The 25,620-nt window shown below is 40.0% G+C and overlaps 1 protein-coding gene and 1 long non-coding RNA gene across 2 annotated transcripts in view; one reads left to right on the plus strand and one right to left on the minus strand.

Moving 5' to 3' along the window:
* Window positions 1-8,095, minus strand: part of LOC124285348 (alpha-mannosidase 2x-like) — a 110,737-nt gene extending 102,642 nt beyond the window's left edge. Inside the window, exon 1 of the mRNA XM_046721560.1 lies at window positions 7,835-8,095. The gene's annotated coding sequence lies outside the window, so the exon portion shown is untranslated. The remainder of the gene's footprint in view (window positions 1-7,834) is intronic.
* On the plus strand, window positions 1,782-22,164 carry LOC124285351. Its single transcript, XR_006900799.1, has 3 exons — window positions 1,782-1,792; window positions 4,152-4,155; window positions 22,053-22,164. It is a non-coding gene; the product is annotated as an uncharacterized LOC124285351 (long non-coding RNA).
* Window positions 22,165-25,620: the final 3,456 nt, after the last annotated feature.

Genomic DNA, 25,620 nt, shown 5'->3' on the forward strand with positions numbered 1-25,620 from the left:
CATGATTAATTGGTAGCAGTTTAGGCAACATAGCATGGGCATACCCATAAAACGGGACTTCACATGATCGGAAGGCTAATAAAGAATGATTCTACAAAACAACCGTCAGCAGATATCTGGCCAATATCCAAACAGTCAGCGCTACATTTACAACCAACAGGAAGCAGGTACACATCACAGCAATAAAATCATACGAAGCATGCTGCGATCCTCGTAACTTTTTAATTAGCCAATGGTTAACATATAATCCCTTGTAATAGGACAGCTCTTTTTGAGTCAAAAGAAGCAATCTATACTATATATTTGCAGGGTAAACAAGGAGACGATTCACATAATAGTGGCTCCCATGTGAATCACTTTCGGCAGTTTACTCTGTTGGGCAACAAGATTCGCTTGGATTGCTTCCATTTCCCCTGACAATTCCTTTACCATAATCTTTGAGCTGGGAATGCAACGACAAACATTGTGTATCAAATTAATGTCGTAACTCAATTCATTAGGTCTGATCACACTGCGCGTAACAGGCATCACGATGCAAGTGAGATGAAAGCATCTGTTTATCTTGTGCTGTGACTAGGTGCAGTGATGGGCAGAATAAATGATATTGACATGCATTAATACAATTGTAACTAGCATTATTAAAAAGGGAATTTCTATTTGATGTTCTTCATGGAGAATCGGAATTAAGACTGACAATGCCGACTGATCTGAATCCTCTACATCACTAATGTTGGAAATGCTGCCTCACTGTTATAATCATTTATATACTACTTAAAGGAACTTAAAAACACCAAAACTTTTATATGATGATATAGTTATTCTGTCATGCTAAGATAGATGAACTATGGAAATATTCAAGAATTAGGTGGTCCTTCATTTCTTTTGAGTAGTATATTTTCTATCAGGAAACACTGTGTGCATTGAAATACATGAGGCTATCTTGATTAAAGTTTCAAATCAAAAAGCAATCAAACATTTGGGTATTCAAATTATACTTTTGAAGTCAGTAAACATGATGGCTTCATTGTGGAACTGTGTCATCGCATGAGTTGAAGTCAGTAAACGTGATGGCTTCATTGTGGAACTGTGTCATTGCATGAGTTGAAGTCAGTAAACATGATGGATTCATTGTGGAACTGTGTCATCGCATGAGTTGAAGTCAGTAAATGTGATGGCTTCATTGTGGAACTGTGTCATCGCATGAGTTGAAGTCAGTAAACATGATGGATTCATTGTGGAACTGTGTCATTGCATGAGTTGAAGTCAGTAAACATGATGGCTTCATTGTGGAACTGTGTCATCGCATGAGTTGACTCCATGTTGTAGTTCTCACCAGGTTCACTCGCCTGGATAAACAAGATCAGGCCTTTCTTGAACAAACAAGACAAGACGAGACCATTTTTAAGAATGGTGTCAGGATTCCGCAAGCCCTGTAAAAACTAACGCTTTCAATCTAAAAAGTACTAATTCTTTTCTTATGTGTTTGCACACAAAATGTGCCTATAATAGGTTCAACAGCAGAACAATATGTTCCATGAGGTAAACAATGAGACACGAATAAATAACTCTACACACTTTGATATAGAAAAGTCCAAAATATATATCCTGTATTTTCCAACTTATATTATAATCAAAATTATAATATATTCTCCCACCTTTCAACCAGAAACATAGAGTCTACAGCACTACAGATATATGCCTGTGTTAAGGCTTGGACAACAGATGGTGAACAAAAGAAGCTTTGTCAAACCAGTCCTAGCACTGAAACTAAAATAACACTTATATATTTAATGTAAAACCCATAAACCATAATATGCTGATATCAATTAAGATGATGTCAGTAAACACATAAAGATATAAACAAAAATAAATCTAGCTCCTGAAAGGAAATCAAGTTGGACAGAAAATAAACCTGACACATGACAACCATATTTCTCAGGGTGAAGTCTGTGTGAACTGACCATCCGATCTGGGGTTCATTCATGGACTGGCCAAACACTGTCAAGTCACATGGGACCACCGGCTGATATTTGTTAACAATTTTTGTGCATTTACAAATTGGGCTGCTGTCCATATGGGGATTGAAAGCTGGGAAAAAAAATGTTTGGATAAAACCAAGTTTTGAGTGTGGGTTCAGTTGAACTGTTCACGCTGTGTTCTATCAGTTGCTAGGGCAATGGTGTACATTGGGACGCTCATCATGAAATATGTTTATCGGAAAACCAAACATGTTATTTTTATAGATGGGAAGATCTTGAAGTGCCTTAAAAATGATGAAAAAGAACATCTAAAAGGCCGCAGTTTATCAGCCGACTACTTGAGATTGAACAGTTTGTGACATCTAATCATTCTCAATCAAAATAAAAAGACTTTCCTAACAAACATGACCCTGTACTATGCTGTAACCACTGCTAACTAGTGGTGTGAGTAACCACATGCCGAAGTTATTACAAATGTATAGTCACTACACAGCTGTCATGTGAAACAAAACATCAGCACCAAATATGGGCGTTAATTTCCTTGTTAGAGACAGCCGTTGCGGCTCTACGGTCTGGTGCTCAGTTCCACTCTAGGCTAAGATGTCATTAGTGGCTTTCGTGAAAATTAGAAATTGACTCTCAGTAATTAGGGTAATCAGTATCCATGAGATGGATCTTGCCAATTATCCCAGAGTTAGCAGAATCATGAAAGTTGTGCTTGTTTGGATTGCACACTGCATGGTCTCAGTTGATTTTAAACCCTCTTAAAAGAGGGATCAGCAAAACCAGGTCTCGGCATTGTAAGTAATGCCTTTAGTGAAAATGTTTATCTGTGTAAACTGTCACATGTGACAGTGGGACTACAAAAAAATGAAACAATTTGGTGTGTAGAAATAACTAAATCACTTTGGACTTAATTAAAGTTGAACTTGAACAGTTTTCATATTGATTCACAACTTTGTTCCCCTGAAATACAAATAACTAACCGGGCAACAAATTTTATCGCAGGCAACCTGGTCATCCACAGATGTAAATCCTAGAGTTGCCTCCCCTTGCCATGTTGCCTCAATGACATTTCTTGGCAATTATTTTTGACCTTTGATTTTGATACCAAAAAAAGGAAAATGATGAGCTAAGAGAAATTACAACAGGCATGAATGGTGTGCGTGTACATGTGTGTGTGTGTGTGTGTGAAGTCATGAAGTTGTAAAGGATGTTGTTTCGTTCTGAATTTCAGACACAAATATCTAAAATTGATTACAATCTTCAAGAATACTTTGACTACAACCACCTGGAAACATTGTCTTTGTACAGGCGATGGAACTCTGTGCATGATGTACTAAAGCGACATCAAATCAAAACGTCTAATTCAAGTAACTGTCGAATGTCTGGAATCCTAGGTACAGACAGTGGTGGCCTGGTACCGATTACTGCCCTCTCAACACGTGCGGGACACTGGTCTCCACCATCAGTCAAACATGGCTGACCTTTCCTCAGGTGAGGAATCATGGCTGTAAGTGTGGGTGGTCACATGACCATGCATTGAATGGTCAATATTTATTCACCGTTTCTTCATATTTCCGCTACAGGAAGTCCAAGAATTGTTTACAACAATGGGTTTTCCCTTCTCTGTAGACTATGAACAGGAAACACTTCACTCTTTCTACAGGTACGGTATTGTTGATGGATGTCGTCTTGTGAATGTCAATATGTATTACTGCATATCCACTGTATGAACAGTTTCTTATGAACTGATATCTCAATTTTAATCAGTTGTAAATCGATCCCTCTCAACATGAAATTTCCATGCGCATTCCGTACAGGTTTTCCCAAGAAGAGTGACACACTGAGAATTATCACACCCACTGTAAAACAAAGCTCAAAAGCCACACTTATCAAAAACATGTTTAAATAATCATGAATTAAAAAGCAAAACTGGTTGATATACACAAACCCCAAGCTATCAGAAGAATGTCTTTGCACCACATGTACGATGATAAGCAACACCTTGCAATATTCTGTATCAGATATGATTCAGATAGAGCATAACCTTTCAAAACAATCCCTATTCAAGATGTAGAATTTGATATATTTCACTAAAAAGAACAGTTCTTAAAAGATGAATGATTTTGCAGAAACAATTTCCAAGGTATGTCATATCAACAATATTAGATAGGTTTACAACAGTTTTGTTCAATTCTCATATTGCTTTACAATCCTTAGTGTTCTTTGCATTTGTTCTGAAACAACATTGTCAGAATGTACCACCATTGTCAGAATGTACATTGTCAGAAGGTACCACCTTTGTATCTGGGTTGACCTGTGTGTTATCTACTCAAAGTACATCCATTTTGAACTTTGTAAAATACTAACATTTCTCTTATCGAATATTGCAATAAATATCTTATAAAGCAATGCCAGGATTTTAAAACACCACAATTGAAAATCTGTCAGTAGGAAGCTCTTCTCTTTCATCTCATTTCCTTCAAATGCCTGCATCAAAACTGTCAAAATGTGTGGGAAAACATTCTGTTTCATACAAAAAAAAACATCAATGGGATTTTTCTTTAATGACATTTCTATGACCATATTTACTTTCCATTCATAAATGGGGCATACATATTCATGTTCAATTAGCAGGGAAACTGATGAAAAACTCCAGAAGGCATTTATGTACAGGCATGAGGGACTCGGTTGAGACTGTTAGGTCCAAGCAGAAGTGACATGTAATTGATTCAATGCCTGGTTTGCACCTAAACCTTTCCACTGAGATTAAAAAAGCACTGTTTTATATTACTAAATATTCTCCAGCGGTTCAGAGAAATTAGAGATCAATATTTCTTTATTCCTCAAAGAAAGAAACATAATTGTTTTTTTAAAAGATGCAAGAACATATCTGACTAGCACGTGGCGTATATCTGCCATTCATGGAGAGCTCTTAAAGCTTTGATTAGTTCTGTTAGCAACACTTTTCTGACCTTGATCCAAAGTACAACGTCTGAGCATTAAACACAGTACTAATGGCAACACTGAGACCTGCACTTACAACAGGTGACAGGTACAATAGCGTAATGTCTCCTCAAGGATTAACCTTCTCTGTCATGTGAGCAAAACAATGGATGCTTGCTAATACAACACTTTGTTTTGGAAGGGGTGGTTACCTGTATAGAAAGTACAAGGGTCGGCAATTGGTCTGTTTATGGAGAACATTCGCCTGTGTACTTCAGTGACCCGTAGATGGAGATCTGAGATCTAGTCATCTGCATTAATGGGCTGATGTTGTATTTCCAATGGTCTGGGGGTGGTGGGGTAGCCTAGTGGTGTAAGCGTTCGCTCGTCACGCTGAAGACCCGGGTTCGAATCCCCACATGGGTACAATGTGTGAAGCCCATTTCTGGTGTCCCCTGCCGTGATGTTGCTGGAATATTGCTAAAAGCGGCGTAAAACCAAACTCAGTTAGTCAGTCAGTCCAGTGGTCTGAAGATCTACTGCCTTACTCGTTTCTATACATGTGTGGATTTTTTTATTCCAAATGGTCTGTGAAAGAAGAGTGTGAAGCCACCCATCTGGATATTGCTTAAAGTGGCGTAAAACCAAAGTCACTCACTCACTGTGAAAGAGGGAAAGGATCTTGTCATCTGTATTTATGGGGAGATCTGGTATTTCCAATGGTCTGATCATGCAGAGACCATATAATATTATATGGTCTCTGGATCATGCGTAAGATCTATTCTGTCTTTCTCATCTCTATTACTGTGTGAATCTGGCCATTTCTATTGTTTTGTATTTAGTGGAGAAGATTTCTAATCTGAATGAATGAGTGGAACAAGTTATTTCCAGTGGTATGGACAAAGATGTCCGAAAGGGCAGAGGTTTCATATCAGTCCACATGCAGCCACATGACTTGACCACATGTCCGCCCATGCCAGCCAAAGTGCCAGCAAACTTGGAACCATCCTGTTGTGTTTTTTTGTTATATGACCACCAGGGGGCGTGTCAGAGTTGGTGTGGATAGGAGCGATCACGACTACATTGTGGCACACACGTGTGTGAGCACAGCGGCAGCCTCCCATATCAGCAACACACACTATAATCACCTGTTGGAGGAGACTGTATTGATGATGCATGTTAATTGAATGAGCAGACGTCATAACTTGTCACTAGATGAGAATCCACCTCATACCATAATCTTTGACATGGTGCTCATTTATTTATCTTGATCATTAAACATTACATTCAATGCTTAAATTGGTATTTACATTGATTGCAATTATTTCAAAGGATTAATTTACATTTTAACTTTAACCATAAACTTTTATCACAACTATATGCCCCATTTCATGTTATTGTCAAATATCTCAGTCACACAAACGACATTTGATGACTCAGATTTCAATAACTGTAAGAATTCATGAAATAATGATAACAACTCCTGCTATAATACAACACATTCCATTCACTATGTGATACCATTGTTACCCAGTCAATAGATTAGTGTGCACTCCATTTTCATTCTCAACACTGACATTAATATTCAACATGATTTCATTTCTAAATCAGCTAACTAAACAATTTTACTCAATCACTGAACTTCAGCATATGAGTAATCATTATGTATTTGACATTTAAAGATCTAATTTGATTTTTAAATACAAACAAAATCTAAAGTTTTGTATTTCGTTACCAAGCATGAAAGAACTCACTTTTTCCACAGATAACCCCAAAAAGCAAAAGCCTTGTCACCAGTAATTCAAAAAGCTTCAATGCTACAGCATGAAAGCAATTTCTACAAACATTAATCTCCTATCTCCTACCTGAATTACATGAGATAAACTAAAACATCACTCCTGACAGTGACATCATCTTGAAGTTCCATATAAACACTGCTATCTGGCTGATACGCACAGACCAGAGCAGTCATACACACCAATAAAGTTAATGTCAGAATCACAAACAAGACCCAGCTGGCCAGTCTTGGAGCAGGAGAGGATCCCCAGAATCTAGACCAAAGTGTAAATAATTCACATCTATAATTTCGCCAAACTTTCTAGCTCCTTCGGTCCATGTTTTTGTTACTACACAGTCAGACAGGTGTCGCATGTTCCACTTAAAGACTGATTATTGATACAAATAATCAATTTGAGGGAGGATATTATTCCAGTTGTAGTTTCGAGGATATTACAAATATAGTTACATTGACTTCATAATAAATTAAAAGAATTGCAAAGTATGAAATTCTCAACAATAGATCAGACATGAACATATCTGATCTGTGGACTTCAAATATTCCGGTTAGCTCGACTTCACCTCAGGCAAGTACATTGTTACATTTCCACCTTTCTGCACAAGCAGAAGAAATTATTTCATCAACATTTAAGAATTTGCAATATGAGCCCATATATTGAACTATGATTGATTTATGGATACATTTTTTGAAAAATACATTCTTTTCTTTTAATAATGCAGAGAACAAAGAAAGGTAGGACCAAAACAAACCCATAAATCAGTGATGGCAATTGGCGGGTGATCGGGTTTCTCATAGGTAAAGAAACTACAGACTCATCCACAACACGTTGTGGCCATCAGCTCTACTTTATAACTGTACCCTTTTCAGATTTTAACATTTAAAAGGTCTCATTGTCTTGTAAGTACTTAATCAATCAAGTGTCTCGTTGGTCATAAAGAATGTAAACCTATTTAAAGATATATTATACTTTGAAACAATTCAAAGACAGTGATCTACAAGCTTAAAGGGTGAAAAATACAGTGACATATCCATAAAGCATGTAAGCTCTTTCACTATGCTGCCACAAATTAGAAAATACTGAGCTGGGATATTGAAGAAGCATACTCACAATTCAGATGTTCCTGTGACAGAGCTCCAGTATTAATCCAGTGGTGAGCGATACACCTTGTACTACGAAGACACTGGCAGACTGAGTGCCGATACAGGCACCGACAGAGCTACAGCAGCAGTGACACTATGGTAACTTGTAAAGTCCTGTTAGTTAATCAGCCAGCTCGGATCTGCTGCTACAGATAACTAGAGTCTAATCTGCCAGGCAGATGAAAGTTTAGTCCATGGCTGGAGGAATGGTAAAGGCATGGTGATGTTTCCCATGCAGGGGGTCTGGCTACTCTCCACCAATCGCACGCTCCGATACCTGGCCAGGCCTACCAGGGTTGGGGGAGAGGAAGTTAGTGGCTTGTCGAGTGAATGAAGGATGGTTGACTCAAGTCATGGAGAAAGGTATATGTGTAGGTGTAGATAGAGAAGTGTAAAATGTATTGTGATTTGGGATTGGTCAATGAACCTGTTTTTGATGATACAGTCTTGATTGGATAAATCGTGTTGTGTTGTACAGATGGAACTGTTGATCACTGTATGTCCTTGATGTATATATGTCAACGCCTTGTCAAACTATTTTAGCATGTAAGCAGAGCATTGTATGACATGATATTTGTCATCGGACATACATCATCAATACGACAAACCATTTATAAACATAACAACTCTGATATTTTGTCCATTCTAAATAAAAGGTGAATTGTGAAATTATTATATTTCTGATATTTCACCAATACCTATTTATTTCCCAAAATGTACACTTAAATTTAAAGGTCCTTTCAATGAAAGTATAAAAAATCAGATACTTATAAATCAACGTGAAATTCATTTCCTTACATAGACTTTGAGAGGTCTTAAAGTTTAAGACAACACCTATTGAAAACCTTAAAAAAAATGAGCAAATGACTATCAATCAACATAAACATATTCCATGCCTCACTCCATGCAGTCAACACAGGTTTATACCACAGTAATTTGTCTAACAGCATAGGGCTACAAGTGATGCTTATTACACTCCAACTGGCTTCACTAACTGTGGCAGCGAGCGCAGCTGCCTATGGATGGTGAGAGGAGCGGTGGGATCGGTAACGTTACGCAATGCCGCACAGTTGGAGCTTTCAATGGACAGCTATCTAAAGGATCAATGGAAGACCCGGGATAATCTCCGTCTCTTTTTATGCATCATCACTCAAAAACTGTTCAAGTCGAAAACAATATTTCTGACTGATAATGAACATGCTTGGAAGGTGATAAGCTCCCTTGGGTCCAACCAATGGCTCCTGTGAATCCATTTTAATTCTGTTAATTGGTGAATGCAGTGTGATCAGGGGCTACAGACAGTGCTGGCTGGAGAGTGCTAGACAGACTACAGTAGCGCTTCCAGGGACACCGTGAACAAGGAGTCTCCAGCGTGAGGGTCCCCGAGGTGTAGTACACAGACAAATGTGGCCGTGTTGTGACTACTGTTGGGCTAAAATGTCCACTCAAGCTCGACTGTGTCGAGAACGCAGCATGATTTAAAATCTAAATTAATTAAAAGTTTTTTAACTTGGTTGGTTGTCAGATGAGTGAACGTTTGGCAGGTAATTTTATGGGTCAGTGTTTGGCGGATTTCCTTCAAAGGTTTGGTCCAGGACATTTGGTGGGTAAGAGTGAGTGAGTGAGTTTAGTTTTACGCCGCTTTTTAGCAATATTCCAGAGCTATCACGTCTGGGGACACCAGAAATGGGTTTCACACATTGTATCCATATAGGGAATCAAACCCAGGACTTCGGCGTGACGAATGAACGCTTTAACCACTAGGCTACCCCACCACCCTTGGTGTGTAAGAAATGTGCAGCCATGTAGTTGTGTGATAAACATGAAGAAATATTTCTGCCATCTGTACATTACTATAGGACGAGTGTCTTCATAACAAATGTGTTGTGATGTAATGGTGTGAACCAATGAGTGTGTATAGTGAGAGGTGACGTTAGTAGTGGTCAGCTGACACAACAAATTGACACGTCATCTGTCATCTGTCAACAACATCCACTGCTTGAAGGTGACACAAATACACCAAATTATAGATAAAGAGAATAGCCTGACATTTACAACATTGGATCTAATTATACCTGAAAAAGAAAGAACATGTAAAATTGGCTTTGTAATCTACAAGCTAAATATGAAATTGCAGGATGTATGAATTTAATTTTGCCCACCTTTTCCCACTAAATGATATGTGTTGAAAACGTACATTTGAAAAATCTTCCAAATGCCAATGATTCAAAATATTCTATCTTTATTGTCTCTCCATCTGTTTGTCTTAAAACAATTTGGTTGGTAATTAAAAAAGTGAGTGAGTGAGTGAGTGAGTGAGTGAGTGAGTGAGTGAGTGAGTGAGTGAGTGAGTGAGTGAGTGAGTGAGTGAGTGAGTGAGTGAGTGAGTGAGTGAGTGAGTGAGTGAGTGAGTGAGTGAGCCCTCTTTACAAACCAAATCTGCCATGACAAATGGTGACTTAATAACTGAATTAAAAAAGAATATGAAATAATATACATGATAATTTAGAAGATAAGTGCCCTGGGTGTTCAACCCAGTAAAAGCAAAAGTAGATACTTACAAGGATGAGGGTATTATTTCATAGGATGAGTGTATCAACTCATGACTCACTTTACACAAAGTGCATGACATACCACATTATGTCCTGAAGGGATATTAATATTATATATACAGACTGACATATTGCAAATATGGTTTACCTGTTGTCTGACAGTTGAATCTGTTTGTAGCACAAAATGTTGCGCGGTGAACAAATAGATTTACCTATTTCTGCTTTACTTTTTCCCTTTAGATTTTTTTCCAAGTATTTTTGGTGAGTGAGTGTGTAAGATTTCACACCACTTTTCGCAATATTTCAGCAATTTCACAGCAGGGACCACCAGATATGGGCTTAATGCTTTGTACCCATGTAGGGAATCAAACCCAGCTGTTTGGTGTGATGAGCTGTACTTTAACCACTAGGCTACTCCACCACCTCATTTTCAGTTGTAGGTTCACAGATAATCACCTCATAAAGACGACAAGAATGTCTGCCTGAATGGACCTGTTCTCCACGACTCCACGTCAGACTGGGGTTGAGTTTCATGTCAGACATGGGCTGAGTTTCATATCAGACAGGGGTTGAGTTTCATGTCAGACTGGGGTTGAGTTTCATGTCAGACAGGGGTTGAGTTTCATGTCAGACAGGGGTTGAGTTTCATGTCAGACAACCAATCTGTGACTGCCTGGATTCATAGTATGCAACTTATCCACATTGTGATTAGCATTCAGTAACCCATGCTTGTCGTAAGAGGCGACTGACATGATTAGGTGGTCAGACTCGCTGACTTGGTTGATATAAGCCATCATATCCCAATTGCGTAGATAAATGCTCATGCTGTTGATCACTGGATTGTCTGGTTCAGACTCGATTATTTATATAGCCATATTAGCCATATAGCTGGAATTTTGCTGAGTGCAGCGTTAAACAACCAACCAACCAACCAACCAACCAACGTTAGATTTCCATTTCAAACTACCAATCAAGGGCTGACTGGATTCTGAGTACCGGTATTCAACCTATCCACATAGTAAGATTCCCATGTCAGACAACCAATCAGGTGTATGTTGTTTCAGGACTCAGTAAGCTGTATCAATGATGCCTATAGTCCGTTTGATTTCATTTGAGATCGATGAATTGCTCACTAACACAAAATCTGATAAATACAACAAGATCAAACTTTTCACAGTCACACAAAATCGACAGACCAACTCTGATGAGTTGTCTCATAATTTTGGACACCCCGAATAAAAAAGTTGTTTAACAAACAATCATTATTTTGTTGTGACTTTTCGCTATTTCTTATGAGGGAGTGCCGTTTGCTGGTAGAACAGCCAGGTGTGCGAGTTGCACCTATGAAATTGAAATTTCACTACACACACTTGTTGATTGATTACCTGGCTGCTCTACCAGCTAGTGGTCCTCCCTCATAAAAAATAGCGAAAAGTGACAACAAAATAATGATCGTTTGTTAAACAACTTTTTTATTCGGGTGTCTACAATTATGAGACAAATCATCACAGTTGCTCTGTCGATTTCATGTGACTGTGCAAAAATTTGGCTTTGTTGCAATCATTAGATTTTGTGTTAGTGAGCAATTCATCGGTCTAAAATGAAATCAAACGGACTGTACTTAAACTCAAATCTGTATTAGAAAAAAAACAGTGGATGACAGCATGAGAGCAATTCAGCATAAGCACAATGGTAAAACCAACCTGAGACACTGTAACTTGTTGATTGTTTTCAGGTACTATTGATGTATTCTGTTCCAGAATTCCCACAACGAGGTTTTCAAGCATGAGTCAGATGAAGAGTCACTTTACACAAACGATAACCTATCAATAATACTCTGTGTTCAGCCTTATGGCTATTGGAGCACTCTGTTGGTGCCTTTTACAGGGGCAGCATACACAGGACCAATTCTATACAGTCTTCCCAGGGGGCCACCATTGCTGAACAACGCATCACTGTTATGTGTAATGATCAAATATCTATATTTCATGGAGACAACTTTTTCAGTTGGTGGTTTATGTAAAAAGCACTTATACTGATTGAGTTCATGGCTTTTATCTTCATCCTGGGACATTGACAACTATATCGCCAGATACAGAGACAGACACAGAGACAAGTACATCACCAGTCATACAGACATACAGACAAGTACATCACCAGTCATACAGACACACAGACATCTAAATGTTCAGACACACATACATCTACATGTTCAGACATACACACACAGACATCTACATGTTCAGACACACATACATCTACATGTTCAGACATACACACACAGACATCTACATGTTCAGACACACACATGTTCAGACATACAGACACACAGATATCTACATGTTCAGACAAACAGACATCTATATGTTCAGACATACAGACTCACAGATATCTACATGTTCAGACACACATACATCTATATGTTCAGACATACAGACCAAGACATCTACATGTTCAGACACACATACATCTAAATGTTCAGACACACAGACACACACATGTTCAGACATACAGACACACATATATCTACATGTTCAGACACACAGACATTTATATGTTCAGACAAACAGACACAGACATCTACATGTTCAGACACACAGACACACACATGTTCAGACATACAGACACACATATATCTATATGTTCAGACATACAGATATCTACATTTTCAGACACACAGACATCTAGGAAATGGGAGACACTGACATTGAGGGTTTTCTCTGATGTAAATGTTCTACATAATGTTAGACAGTGTAAATAGTGCCATAAATAATCAATTGAACAGTGCAGGGTTTTATCTGATGTAAATACTCTAACAGCAGGGAGTAATTTGGTACAAATTTGTGACACCCATATATTATTTCAGATAAACAATTACTGTGTAAACAATGATGTACCGGTTCCGAGATTGTGCCACAAAGCAACGTACTGACAAGCAAGTCAGTGTGAAAGTCATCACGCCTCACAATGGCCATCATATGCCAAGATAACCATATTTCCTTTCTCTTCAAGAGGTTTGTGAGCTGGATACATGACAAGTTAAGATGTAAACACAGGTCTAATGTCAACACATCCAACATTACCCCATTAATGTTTTCCTCCCTTCCACCTTACCAGAGATATGAGAACTACCTAAATTCACCTCAGCTAGTCAGAGACCATATCAGCTTTAACCATCAGCCCATTGTGGGTCTGTGAATGGCTGTGTTTCCAATGATGTTGATGTCTGTTTGGGTCTGTGAATGGCCGTGTTTCCCATGATGTTTGGGTCTGAGAATGGCCATGTTTCCCATAATGCTGATGTCTGTTTGGGTCTGAGAATGGCTGTGTTTCCCATAATGCTGATGTCTGTTTGGGTCTGTGAATGGCCGTGTTTCCCATGATGTTGATGTCCGTTTGGATCTGCGAATGGCCGTGTTTCCCATAATGCTGATGTCTGTTTGGGTCTGTGAATGGCCGTGTTTCCCATGATGTTGATGTCCGTTTGGGTCTGTGAATGGCCGTGTTTCCCATGATGTTGATGTCCGTTTGGATCTGCGAATGGCTGTGTTTCCCATGATGTTGATGTCTGTTTGGGTCTGTGAATGGCCGTGTTTCCCATGATGTTTGGGTCTGAGAATGGCCATGTTTCCCATAATGCTGATGTCTGTTTGGGTCTGTGAATGGCCGTGTTTCCCATGATGTTGATGTCCGATTGGGTCCGTTTGAATGGCCGTGTTTCCCATGATGTTGATGTCTGTTTGGGTCTGTCAATGGCCGTGTTTCCCATGATGTTTGGGTCTGAGAATGGCCATGTTTCCCATAATGCTGATGTCTGTTTGGGTCTGAGAATGGCTGTGTTTCCCATAATGCTGATGTCTGTTTGGGTCTGTGAATGGCCGTGTTTCCAATGATGTTGATGTCTGTTTGGGTCTGTGAATGGCCGTGTTTCCCATGATGTTGATGTCCGTTTGGATCTGCGAATGGCCGTGTTTCCCATGATGTTGATGTCTGTTTGGGTCTGTGAATGCTGTGTTTCCCATGATGTTGATGCCTGTTTGGGTCTGTGAATGGCCGTGTGTCCCATGATGTTGATGTCTGTTTGGGTCTGAGAATGGCCATGTTTCCCATAATGCTGATGTCTGTTTGGGTCTGTGAATGGCCGTGTTTCCCATGATGTTGATGTCTGTTTGGGTCTGTGTATGGCCGTGTTTCCCATGATGTTTGGGTCTGAGAATGGCCATGTTTCCCATAATGCTGATGTCTGTTTGGGTCTGTGAATGGCCGTGTTTCCCATGATGTTGATGTCCGTTTGGGTCTGTGAATGGCCGTGTTTCCCATGATGTTGATGTCCGTTTGGATCTGCGAATGGCCGTGTTTCCCATGATGTTGATGTCTGTTTGGGTCTGTGAATGGCCGTGTTTCCCATGATGTTTGGGTCTGAGAATGGCCATGTTTCCCATAATGCTGATGTCTGTTTGGGTCTGTGAATGGCCGTGTTTCCCATGATGTTGATGTCCGTTTGGATCTGCGAATGGCCGTGTTTCCCATGATGTTGATGTCTGTTTGGGTCTGTCAATGGCCGTGTTTCCCATGATGTTTGGGTCTGAGAATGGCCATGTTTCCCATAATGCTGATGTCTGTTTGGGTCTGAGAATGGCTGTGTTTCCCATAATGCTGATGTCTGTTTGGGTCTGTGAATGGCCGTGTTTCCCATGATGTTGATGTCTGTTTGGGTCTGTGAATGGCCGTGTTTCCCATGATGTTGATGTCTGTTTGGGTCTGTGAATGGCCGTGTTTCCCATGATGTTGATGTCTGTTTGGGTCTGTGAATGGCCGTGTTTCCCATGATGTTGATGTCCGTTTGGATCTGCGAATGGCCGTGTTTCCCATGATGTTGATGTCTGTTTGGGTCTGTGAATGCTGTGTTTCCCATGATGTTGATGCCTGTTTGGGTCTGTGAATGGCCGTGTGTCCCATGATGTTGATGTCTGTTTGGGTCTGTGAATGGCCATGTTTCTCATGATGTTTGGGTCTGTGAATAGCCGTGTTTCCCATGATGTTGATGTCGGCCTGTGAATATATGTTTTCCCATGTTGCTGATGTGTCTGTGTGGGTCTTAAGTGTCTGTAAATGTACTGTTTACACCATGCCTTAAACTATACAGAACATTTACATCAGGGAAATTCCTAGACTAACATCTAGTCTCTGAAATGAAGATATTTTACAAAAAAAACCAAAACAAACAGTTCCTAAATTATAACAAAAAATACAATAAAAAGGAGCCCAGAGACTTTCTTCATTTACTGTGGAAATCTAGACTTGCCACATAATCTAGACTTGCATGGGCTTTCATGGATATATTTGTTTCAGGGTCTTTATGACAGACTATGAAATCCTCCTTACTGTTAAGCTTGCCACATACTGTACTAATTACATTGAGCCTGCGTTATGCTGAACATTTTAGAGAACATCTTGCACCATTCACTCCAAAGCGAAACCATCAAAAACTAGAACAAGCATTGACATAGCCCTGACATAGAAATAATAAGTTAAAGCCACATTTCATACAAACCGGTTTTGAGGTTTAGACAGAATTCAACGCCAAACCAAAATGTAACCAAGGATTCATGATGAACAATAAGTAACTGGACATTTGTGAGTTATCTCTTTATAGCCTAACTCAATGGCAGTAGAACTCAAAGACGTGTGCACACACTGGAATCATCACCAACAGTAAATTATCCTCATAATGTGTTAAAGACCAAGTTATATATTTCCAACTGAAAGCGTGCCAGTGTTTTATTGGGTGTTTACTACCGGCGAGCATGGCAGGAAATAGGGTAGCCAGACCTGCTGGAATAGCAAACAACATCCGCCCCCTGATCAGGAGGCCTTTCTGCATGCTTCACCGCACAGGTCTCACAGCATAGAGTCTTAGCATGTCCCAGAAGTGTCCTAGAAACTTTAGCATTGTCCTAGAATCTTTAGCATTATCCTAGAATCTTTAGCATTGTCCTAGAATCTTTAGCATTGCCCTTGTCTCAGTTTTGTCCTTTAGTTTTAGCTTTGTCCTAGAAGCTTAGCATGGTTCTCGAGTTTAAGCATTGTCCTAGAATCTTTAGCATTGTCCTAGAATCTTTAGCATGTTCCTGGAGTCTCAGCATTGGCCTTGAGTTTTAGCTTTGTCCTAGAATCTTAGCATTGTTTTTTAGTTTAAGCATTGTACTAAACTATTAGCATATTTCTAGAGTCTCAGCATCGTCTAAGTATCAGCATTGCCCTTGAGTTTTAGCTTTGTCCTAGATTTATAATGCCTTTCAAGAACACCCTGGCATTGTCCTCGACTCTAAACAGTCCTATCATCTTTGCATGGTTGAAGATCTTTAGTGTTGTCATAGTGCTATCATGGTCAAAACCACAGAGTGGGTTCAAATCTAGGATGGAAATCAACCCACAAAATAAGGGACAAGAAGTTGTACTTTACTAAGGAAGTCTGAGCCCAATTATAATAATTGTTGCATGGTCTTAGCATAATGGTCATCTGTCTGATTGCAATGAGGTTATTAGAGATAGTAGTGGAACAATTTGTACAGAAAGACGTTAGCCTCTGCCATTAAGCTAGATGATGTTGTGGAATACGTGTATACTGACTAGAATGAGTTCAAGGCCTTACAGGATGATCAAATTGTTTCTGTAGATGCAGGACCCATGTCACAAAGATTTCTTAATGTCTCAACTATCAATAGTGTCACACAACAGATACAGTGCTTCCCACAAAACTGCTTTGTGAAGAAGTGCATGCAGATCAGGATCTGATCTGTCTTGAAGCAATCAGGGAACGAGGGCTATTGTCAGCAAATGTAATGGGATTATGGTAATTGTGATGCTAAGATCACGTTAAACACGGACCTTCTCCAAGCAATAAACCTGTGAGTGAATCCATAGGATGTAGGCTTGATAACATTATCTGCCAGAAATACTAATTCCTTAAAAACTGCTACAAACATGAAAAATAGAGATATAGACAAATCATACATTATGTAATAAGTGTGAAATAACGGAACTGCTTCCATGCCGAGTCTTTGACAAAGCGGTATTGAGAGCAAGATAATGCAGATAATGTGAAAATACCACATAGTTGTGACCTGAGACACTTGATATTTTCACTCATGGCTGCATTCTCATGACAATATAAATCTAGTCTGGTCATTTAATGAGAAATACATACTGACAAGAAAACCCTGACGTATCCTCTATATATCTCCATTTCTTTTGAGGAAGACTCAGGACGATTGACATGAGTGAGTGAGTGAGTTTGTTTTTACGCTGCTGTTAGCAATCTTCCAGTAATATCATGGCACGGGACACCAGAAATGGGCTTCACACATTGTACCCATGTCCAGACTCCGGGTCTCAGCATGAGACCCGTGAAGATCCGGGGTAGAATAGGTCTTCAGCAACCCATGCTTGCCACAAAAGGCAACTATGCTCGTCGTAAGAGGCGACTAACAGGATCGGACTTGGTAGACACATGTCATCGGTTCCCAATTGTGCAGATCGATGCTCATGCTGTTGATCACTGGATTGTCTGGTTCAGACTCGATTATTTACAGACTGCCGCCATATGGCTGGAATAGTGCTGAGTGCAGCATAAAACTAAACTCACTCAATCTTCAGCATGACGAGCGGGTGCTTTAACAACAAGGCTACCCCACCTCCCCAATTTGTAATGATGTGTTTTGAACATTCTACAGTCTGAACATGACTAGCGCTGCGGTCATCCTGCACCAGTGTTGTGTGATCACTGTCCAGGGTAGCAGAACAATGTTAGTGTGTTCCGGTAGCTTGTAATGGCTTCTCCATATCCTGACCAGGTTCCACCCAGGTCAAATCTAAATCTATGGCCCTCTCGAGGACCAATCTAATCATGGAGAAACAGATGCTAGCTGGAGAAAAACATTTCTTGTTTGGTTTGGGATTCACCTTGTTAACTTGCCAGCAGGTCACTCACAGGCAGTGTGAGGAAGAATAGGAGCCTTCACCTTTAGTGTTGACGTAGACAGTTACCTTCCTCATGCTTCAGCAATTACCACTAATTACTACCGTGTTTACACACAACATCTCCACTGGATCACATGACCATAGTGCCTCAGATGCTCGGGACATTATGTCAGATGGCTGTATGTATGTACACTACTGAAAGTGGTAAGAGTATAGTCAGCAACTTTACCACCGAGTCAGCAATATTATGGCCAGGTAAGCAACTTAACATTTATCAGAGAATAAATTAGCTTAAGGAAACTTACAGTGACAATTAATGGTATTAGCAGTTGGTGCCAGTATCCTAGAATACATATAATTCCTTTCAAATTGAAATGGAGCCCCCCATCAGAAGGGGGATTAAGAGCCTGAACCAAATGAAATCTAGACTTGCTTCAGTTAGGGCTTTCACATTGCAGAAAGGGCTGGGCAGAAGGTAAAACAATGTGGTTCATTGACTGTAAGACAGACTACCAGTATCCGTCAGTCACACCAGTCAATCAGTATTTCTTAATAATATGACTGAAGAGGACAAAAGTTAAAGACAAATCATTATGGGGAATCTGAACAATTTGCTTTTGCAATAAAGAAACCCTGAGTGTGATAAGTCTTTGTGAATTATTGTGAATTATCATAATCCAACAAACTTATATTTAATTACTAAAATCTGAAACATCAGGTGTCCATTTTCAGGATTGGGAATGAATGACCAGCTTGTCCCTCAAATTCCAACACAAACTGCTCCTTGGAGGAACAAATGCATTAAACAAGAAAATTCAATTTCTAGGGATTTCTGAAAGACTTTCAAACTGAGACATGTTTGACAGACAGGTGTAATTGCCTTGAGTTGAACAGACATTGATTCATGGTAAAAACGCAGACTTGAGTTTGTTCACATATTTTTTGTTGAATGAGTTCAGTTTTTCACCTGTGTCACCTGAACAGGTATGCCTGTCCAATGAGGTTCATTATTGATTCGTACAGTGTCGTGATTTGTTCTCATTTATTGTTAATGTACAGGGCCAACATCACTAACTAACACTGACAACAGAGCTCATCACCTCCACCGTAAAACTCGGCTGAAGTAGCGGCATTAAAACAAACTGAATCGCTGACAGTAACATGTTTCACAATGCCTACGAACACAATACATGTAACACGGCTTAAAAGACCATTAGAGTTTTGTCAGGAGTATTTTAGTTCTCAGTTTTCCTTTTAACTGATTCCAATCTTGTTTTATGAAGATCATGTTGGAGATGAAAACTCTGCTCACACAATTACCGTTTCGGGACATTGCCCTAAGGTGAACACATAACACAATTGGTGGTGCTGAAGCCAACAGAACACAATGTGTCACCATCATTGCTGATACGGCATTACAAAACACAATAGGTGATCATGACTGGGTTGAGTGAAAAGAAGTCCATGAATTATGGTCAGACCTTTTCGGCAAGATTTCCATCAGGTTCCAGACAAATCTGAAGTTGATGTAGACAGGATGATATTGTAATCTGCTTATCAGGTTAAGTGGAATGATTTAATCAGGTTCAAAACCTAAATCGGTCTCCCCAAACACAACAACAAATTACCTGCATTGAAAACCTGTTCATCTAGACAGTAGACTTCGCGGTCAAATTCCTTGATTAACCAGAGTCCAGTTAAATGAATTCTGAGCATAGATTAGTGAGTGAGTGAGCTTCCAAGAATATTCCAGCAACTGTCATGTGACAAAATAAATGATCACAGCAATATATCACACTGTCCACATTTACAGGGTCTGGAATAACAAGATTTCATTCTATTTGACAAATACACACTTACGTATATTAATCTGTTCCCTTGCAGTAGATCTGGACTAAAGACAAAAGATTTATTTTTTTTATCATTGATTTTGTATCTCAAAGTATGAGTCATCCAACTCGTTCACATGAATCATTTTGCCGTCACTATATGGCTGGAATAATACTGATGTGACGTAAAGACCAACTCAGCCCAACTCAGCTCACTCACTCACTCTCGCTCATCACTATATGGCTGGAATAATACTGATGTGACGTAAAGACCAACTCAGCCCAACTCAGCTCACTCACTCACTCTCGCTCATCACTATATGGCTGGAATAATACTGATGTGACGTAAAGACCAACTCAGCCCAACTCAGCTCACTCACTCACTCTCTCATCACTATATGGCTGGAATAATACTGATGTGACGTAAGACCAACTCAGCCAAACTCAGCTCACTCACTCACTCTGAGCTCTTCACTATATGGCTGGAATAATACTGATGTGACGTAAAAGACCAACTCAGCCCAACTCAGCTCACTCACTCACTCTCGGCCACGTCACTATGGCTGGAATAATGCTGATGTGGCGTAAAAGACCAACTCAGCCCAACTCAGCTCACTCACTCACTCTTCTCTTCACTATATGGCTGGAATAATACTGATGTGACGTAAAGACCAACTCAGCCCAACTCAGCTCACTCACTCACTCTCGCTCTTCACTATATGGCTGGAATAATACTGATGTGACGTAAAGACCAACTCAGCCCAACTCAGCTCACTCACTCACTCTCGCTCGTCACTATATGGCTGGAATAATACTGATGTGACGTAAAGACCAACTCAGCCCAACTCAGCTCACTCACTCACTCTCGCTCATCACTATATGGCTGGAATAATGCTGATGTGGCGTGAAAGACCAACTCAGCCCAACTCAGCTCACTCACTCACTCTCGGCTCTTCACTATATGGCTGGAATAATACTGATGTGGCGTAAAGACCAACTCAGCCCAACTCAGCTCACTCACTCACTCTAAGCTCTTCACTATATGGCTGGAATAATACTGATGTGACGTAAAGACCAACTCAGCCCAACTCAGCTCACTCACTCACTCTCGCTCTTCACTATATGGCTGGAATAATGCTGATGTGACGTAAAGACCAACTCAGCCCAACTCAGCTCACTCACTCACTCTCGCTCTTCACTATATGGCTGGAATAATACTGATGTGACGTAAAGACCAACTCAGCCCAACTCAGCTCACTCTCGCTCTTCACTATATGGCTGGAATAATACTGATGTGACGTAAAGACCAACTCAGCCCAACTCAGCTCACTCACTCACTCTCGCTCGTCACTATATGGCTGGAATAATACTGATGTGACGTAAAGACCAACTCAGCTCATTTGGTTGCCTTACTGTCATGGTTCATATACACAATGAGCCAACAAATTGCTCATATTTTCAAGACCTGAAATAACATCCATATGCACCTTACCTTATACGAATGGCACCAGTGTACATGTATTTCTAATACTACTTATCTATGGAGCTAGATGAACGTTTTACCAGACAATACATTTTTTGAGAAAGTGAAATATTCTTATTCAATAGAGGTAGCGAGGTATTACATAAAGTTTTAAGACCTTGTCAAAGTACAATTGACTACACATGCCTTTTTACACCTGTTGAAATGTTCTGTACATTATGAAGTAAAGAAGATATACAAGGCTTTTGACAGGAACTGTTTATTTCCATAAGTTGGGTATCCCTCTTACAGATACATCAGAGAAGTCTACAATACTTTGCCCATTCTATTGTGCTTCAGCAGTTTATGAAATAAGCCAGAAACCCAGGCAGACATCAGGGCTTGTAACTTCAAAATGTTACCAGCCCAAATGGAATTTAACCAGACCAGACACCAAGATATGGTGAATTTACTCAGATATGTATGGGACATATACAATTTTCACCAGACCATCGGGCTGGCTTGCTGTAAATTGTGACCCTCTGTCAGAAATCTAGCCTGTCTGAGGCAGTCTAGTCTGTCTCACAGTCCCTGGACCACTGAACTTTTGTAACTATCAAAACTACGGGCAGTCAGGCGGGCCTTATTTCATACACTGGCTTCAGGTTGAGTTTCTGCCACTGACAACCACCATGTTCCTCCTCCTGTTGCTGCCGACTCATCTCAGCCCTCGTCCCGACCTCCAGACAGATGCTCTGACATCAGGCCACTGATACTGACAACAGGAACCACAAACACTCCTTGCCTGATTTATGATATTTCATCTTTGTCAAAACCATACATTTCTCAGAGATACTTCATGGGCGTTATCTTCACACCTTGTTATTGCTGGCTGGTGGAGATCAGATGGTAAATGCAAGCTGCCTGTGGCTCGGTAGGAGGTGTCTGTTGGGAGGGTGGGTTCCATGATTCATGGACACCTTGATGGACACCATGATGGACACCCTCATGAACACCTTGATGGACACCCTCATGAACACCTTGATGGACACCCTCATGAACATCTTGATGGACACCCTCATGAACATCTTGATGGACACCCTCATGAACATCTTGATGGACACCCTCATGAACATCTTGATGGACACCCTCATGAACACCTTGATGGACACCCTCATGAACACCTTGATGGACACCCTCATGAACATCTTGATGGACAAGTTTATCTAAGCAGATTAAGCCAGAATTGCAGATACATGAAGGTCATTAACTTGGATTCCTTTCACTCAATGGCGGTATGTGTAGCAGAAAACAGGATATCTTCTTGGATTCCTTTCACTCTGGGGTGGTATGTGTAGCAGAATACAGAAGGATATCTTCTTGGATTATTTTAAGCCCTGGGGTGGTATGTGTAGCAGAATACAGAAGGATATCACGTTGGATTCCTTTCGCTCTGGGGTGGTATGTGTAGCAGAATACAGAAGGATATCTTCTTGGATTATTTTAAGCCCTGGGGTGGTATGTGTAGCAGAATATAGAAGGATATCTTCTTGGATTTATTTTAGCCCTGGGGAGGTATGTGTAGCAGAATACAGAAGGATATCTTCTTGGATTTTTTTTTAGCCCTGGGGGGGTATGTGTAGCAGAATACAGAAGGATATCAAGTTGGAGTTTTTTAGATCTTGGGCAATCTGAAGGATATTCATTTGGATCCCTGGAGGAGTGGAATTTGCAGCAGAAGTTATCACAATTCATGAGGTATTCACTGTGAAAAAGCATTTCAGTAGGAATCATATGAATTATTCAGCTGTTTCATTATATCAGTTAACATATAATGTCAGCATCACAGAATTCCCAGCCAGGATTATCTGATGAAACCAATTCCATTGCATGTAAAAACCAATATAACAGTGAAAATTACAAAAATGTATCACTGAAAATGAGTGATGAAAACCACGTGTTCAGAAAAGTGAGAGTTTTATGCCACATCAGCAATATTTTAGCCATAAAGTGACAGTGTTAAGAGTGAGTGAGTGAGTTGGGTTTTACACCACTTTTAGCAATATTCCAGCAATATCACAGCGGTGGACACCAGAAATGGGCTTCACACATTGTACCCATGTGGGGAATCAAATCCGGGTCTTCAGCGTGACGAGTAGTCTCTTGTACAGACCCTGAAGCAAATATATCCAAGAAAGCCCACACAAGTCTAGAAAATGTGGCAAGTCTAGATTTCCTCAGCTTCTGAAAATGAAGAAAGTCTCAGGGCTCCTTTTCATTATATTTTATATTTTTTACTATGAACTTTTTTCAGTAAAATATGTTCATTTCAGAGACTAGTTGTTAGTCTACGTGACGAGCAAACGCTTTAACCACTGGGCTACCCCATTGCCCGGACAGTGTTCCGAAGAGAGTAAGCCCATTCAAAGAGTATAAAGCATTATGGGTAGTTGTACTGAGTAGAACTGACTGACTGAATTTGGTTTTACGCCGCTTTTAGCAATATTCCAGCAACATCACGGCGGGGGACACCAGAAATGGGCTTCACAAATTGTACCCATGTCGTGATTCGAACCCGGGTCTTCGGCATGACGAGCAAACGCTTTAACCACTGGGCTACCCCACCGTCTGGACAGTGTTCAGAAGAGAGTAAGCACATTCAAAGAGTATAAAGCATTATGGGTAGTTGTACTGAGTAGAAGCAAACAAGAAACCATGATGGGTCTGAAGCCTTCGCAGTTGTTCACAAAGGTGTGGGATCTCAGAGTAAGTCTGGTGGAAGTGAAAATCTGATATTTCCTGTATTTGGACTTAAGGGGCTACATTCTGGACCACTATAACTCTTGACCAGTTTCTCAACAGCTCTGACCTACTTCCAGAGCTAGGTCTGGTCAAGACATGCAGGCTTTAGCTGAGTATAACTCATAATTGTACACAAGTAGTGACTAGAGTAGACTCACAATCCCGGGTCACTCCAATAGGCTGATGTCTCCGAAAGTACCAGACAACCAGCTGGGCTGATATTCTATGTTGAAAATCTCATTGCCAGACATAAAGATTCCATAATTTTTCTAACAAATGCCATTAAATTCTTCGAAAAAAGAATCAAAACATTTCCTTCAGCCACTGTTGACTTCCATCAGCTTATGCTTCTTGTAAGAAAAAGAAGCTTTTGTTCAGCTTTTCATGGGCAAATCCAAAACACACCACCTGTCAACTCAGCAGTCAGTATTGCTCTACACTGACAACAGTATGTTTGGTTCAGTACAGGGGAATGATTGCCATCTAAGAGGGAGGTCAGACATTGTTGCCATTCCATCCCCATTCTAGTCGGCTTGTGTGACAAGCATTATCACGGGAGTCCCTGCTCTGTCTGCAATCCCTATGGGGACAAGCATTTGTGAATCAACAAGATATGGTGATGGGATATGTTCCACTCTCCTGATATCCTACATAACAGAACTATTTTGCTATAAACATAAAGTACATATGACAGACATAAGGTACAAATCCTTCAATACAAAACACAAAAGATTTTAACAAGTCAATTGCAGAGTCCTTTATGTCAATATTGAACAAACTTTATGGATAACAACTTCTTTTATTTCATGAGTGTGACGTTTCGATAGATTATTGTACCGTTGTCAATCAGGAGTGAAAGCATTACTGTACATCCAGGCACTTAGCATTCAGTGCTGTACAGCCCTCGAAGGATTAAAAAAAAAGACAATTTTTTTCCTGATTGATTTAACATATAAACAAGACAAACTTTATCACAGATTTACGTCAATATTCACTTTCAAACTATCAGTCTGGTCAAAACCATTCGATTCCACAAGTCCGAAGTTCCTTTTCTTTTTCGACTGATATTACTATGAACATCCAAGTTGTTGAAAGATCGGTTTACAAGACTGAAAGATACTTTACC

The sequence above is a fragment of the Haliotis rubra genome, unplaced genomic scaffold (assembly GCF_003918875.1).
Source record: "Haliotis rubra isolate DU_JTF1 unplaced genomic scaffold, ASM391887v1 Scf36, whole genome shotgun sequence".
Taxonomy (NCBI): domain Eukaryota; kingdom Metazoa; phylum Mollusca; class Gastropoda; order Lepetellida; family Haliotidae; genus Haliotis; species Haliotis rubra.